Here is a 3,795-nt window from a genome sequence, read left to right on the forward strand (position 1 = left end):
GAGCCGTACCGAGTTGTACCATGCAGTGGAAAAGCGAAGCGAGCCGAACCGTGCCGCGCCGAGCCGAACCGTATTGAGCCGTATCGAGTTGTACCACGCAGTGGAAAAGCGAAGCGAGCCGAACCGTACTGAGCTGTACCGAGTCGTACCATGCAGTGGAAAAGCGAAGCGAGCCGAACCGTGCGCCGCCGAGCCGAACCGTACTGAGCCGTATCGAGTTGTACCACGCAGTGGAAAAGCGAAGCGAGCCGAACCGTGCGCCGCCGAGCCGAACCGTACTGAGCCGTGCCGAGCCGTACCATCCAGTGGAAAAGCGCCATTAGTGGCTGAGGTGCTAAATGATTAATGCACTTGTGAATTAATTTAAGAAAGCAAAAATTGCTAAAGCTATCAAAATTCAATAAATTATATTTCTTAAGAATGGTACAGTGAGGATGGCGTATTGGTTTTTTATCCATAATTTTAATTGCTCGGTTTTATAGAAAGCCTATGCGTTTGGTTGCAGTGGGAGCGGCTTGTGCCCATGCTGTCATGCAGTATGAAATATGAGAAAAATCATAGCATGCATGTACAGCAGGGCTGCCTGATTTGGTATGTAGCTTCTGATTAGTTTGAAACGGTTGAGATTACTTTGAACTGTTTTTGAAATTTTCTTTATATGCTTGTCAAATTTAAGTTGAGAATCTAAAACTAATCCTAGATATTTAAATTCTGTAACATGGTGAATTTCTTTATTTAGAAAATTAATATTAAATCTTCCTTTTAAATCAAGTTTTTTAATGGTGAAGCACATGGAGACTGTTTTTGAGAGATTTAGAACTGATTTTGGGTGAGCCACTGTTGGATGTCAGACATACTAAGAATCCACGGTGCCCTGGATAAATAATGAAATACGAAAACTTATGAAAAAGCGAGATTTAGCTTTGAAAACATCTCTAAGATCTAAACTTAATACTGATCTCCTGATTTACAGAAATTTAAGGAATAAAGTCATATCTGAGCTGCGGAAAGCAAAAGTCACATATTACACTCATCTAATTGAAAGTGCTAAAGGTAACAATAATTCACTTTGGATACATTTAAATAATCTGACTAATAAATCAAATAAACACAAAAATCTTACAGAACTTAACATCAATGGTAACTGATCGTGCCACTATGGCTAATGAATTCAATTCATATTTTGTACAATCAGTTGAAGAATTATTAAAAGATTTCCAGCCCGTCGATTCTTTCAATTATTCATTGAGAGTCACCTCAACAGATTCCTTTTATATTAAAGAGGTGCCGGATACAAAAGTTGAAGAAATGATCAATAAACTATCAAGTTCCAAATCTAATGACATGTTTAGGATGAATAGTTGTTTTCTTAAAAAGTATAAAGATGTTCTTGTCAAACCATTGACCCATTTTGTTAATCTTTCTATAAGAACCAGTACATTTCCCAGTGCATGGAAAAAAGGAATAATCATCAAAGTGTTCAAAAGTGGTAGCCAAGATACAATGAGCAACTATCGCCCTATATCGATTTTACCAGTTTTATCTAAAATAATTGAAAAAGTCGTAGTAGCGCAACTGATTGACCATTTAGAAGCCAGACAGCTCCTCCATCCACACCAGTTTGGGTTTAGACCAGGTTATTCAACTGAAATAGCAAACTGCTGTTTAATTGAAAATGTAAAAAAATCAGTGGACAAGGGCAATGTGGTGGGAGCTGTATTTATCGACCTTAAAAAGGCATTCGATACGGTCAATAACAGGTCCCTTTCGAAGGGAACTCGAACTGCGTCAAGCGCTATGGGGAATGCCTCAGCGTGACTGATGACTGAAACACTGTAGAATCACGACAATCCTATTGGCTGGCGTCAGCCATGACGTCATGCTCTAGTGCGACCAGGAAGTATAAGAGGAGCGCCTAGAGAACATGTCATCCTCTTTTTGTCTTCAGGGACTGTTTCACTGACACTGTGAGTAAAACGAAACTATGGCAAACAAGGGAGGTGTGCCGACCCGTGTGAGACGTTTCTCACACCTGGTGGCACTCACTACCTTTGTGGGCTTTGTCTGGGTGAAGAGCACACGCGCGCGTGTGTGCGCGACCGTGAGCGTTTTACTCAATGAGAACGCTCCGTTCTCGTCTGTCTTTTTTCTCGAGGGAGGATTGATCTTTGATCTTTGCCTCGGGTCTCGCTCGTGCCAAGGCTCAGAGGAGACTAAGATTGCGGGGATCTCAGAGGGAGCTCATTGACGAGTTTGAGAGGGGAGTGAATCTCTCGGACTCGTCGGCGGGTGACGAGAACGAACTGTTGGGCAGGGATGCGCGCTCTGACGCATCCTCTGGTCCAACAATCAGTGCTCTACTGAACGCGCCCGCCAGGCTTGAGTAATGCCATGGCAGTGCGTCAGAGTGGAAGCGCTCGAGAGAAAAAAAAAAAAAGAAAAAAGATGAGAACTCTTGATGAGCGCTTTCTCTCTGGCCACACCCTACCAGACACCATTAACAGAGTAGTTGGCACTACATGCCTCCTCCAGTTAAAACGAACGTAGACAGGCTGTAATTAACGGCCTCCGTTCCCCTCCTGGATAGGATGGGTTTCCCTTACAGTGTGGTGAGATTGCTATAGGGACTCTGTCGCTTCCTTGCTGAGGCCTCCATATATACATTTTGCTGTGATTGATCTGTTTTATAGCATGTGTCAGGCCTCCTCTCCTTCGAGAGTCATCCTGCTGAGGTCTCCATGCAAACAGACATGGAGCTTGAGAAGTGGCCCTTCCCTTTCTGAGGAGGTGCTTCAGGTCCTTCGCTCCCAGAGCTTTGGTGATGGTCGAGCTAGCTCTCCTAACTATGTGTCAGGCCTCCTCTCCTTTGAGAGTCATCCTGCTGAGGCCTCCATATATTCAGTTAGGCTGTGTTATCTGTTTATAGGGACATTTAACATTTAAATTTGAATTTAACAATACTATTACAACTTTACTTTCCTGTTATCTCTGTAAAGCTGCTTTGAAACAATTTGTATTGTAAAAGCGCTATATAAATAAAGGTGACTTGACTTGACTTGACTATAGCATGTGTCAGGCCTCCCCTCTTTCGAGAGTCCTCCTGCTGAGGCTTCCATGCAAACAGCATTTCAGGTGGAGCTTGAGAAGTGGCCCCTCTCTCTCTGAGGAGGTGCTTTAGGCCCTTCGCTCCCTGAGCCCTGATGTTCGTCGAGCTAGCTCTCCTAAATATGTGTCAGGCCTCCTCTCCTTTGAGAGTCATCCTGCTGAGGCCTCCATATACAGTTAGGCTGTGTTATCTGTTTATAGCATGTGTCAGGCCTCCTCTCCTTTGAGAGTCATCCTGCTGAGGCCTCCATGCAAACAGACGTTGCAGGTGGAGCTTGAGAAGTGGCCCCTCTCTTTCTGAGGAGGTGCTTCAGGCCCTTTGCTCCTTGAGATCTGATTGTGGTCGAGCTAGCCCTCCTAATTATGTGTCAGGCCTCCTCTTCTTCGAGAGTCACCCTGCTGAAGCCTCCATATACAGCTTGGTAGAGTGCGGAAGGGGTTCTTCCTCATTTCTTGAGTAATTGTTAGACCCCTCGCTCCCTGAGCTCTGGTGGTAGTCGAGCTCTCTCTTAACTTCAATTGCAGGTAGAGCTTGAGAAGTGGCCCCTTCCTCTCTGAGGAGGAGCTTCAGGCCCTTTTTCTCTCCCTGAGCTCTGATGGTCATCGAGCTACCTCTCCAAAATATATGCGTCAGGCTTCCTCTCCTCGAGAGGCATCCTGTTGAGGCCTCCATATATACAGCTTGGTAAA

Source organism: Siphateles boraxobius, unplaced genomic scaffold (genome assembly GCF_051911475.1).
Source record: "Siphateles boraxobius isolate OS27281-9 unplaced genomic scaffold, OSU_SipBor_1 54, whole genome shotgun sequence".
Taxonomy (NCBI): Eukaryota; Metazoa; Chordata; class Actinopteri; order Cypriniformes; family Leuciscidae; genus Siphateles; species Siphateles boraxobius.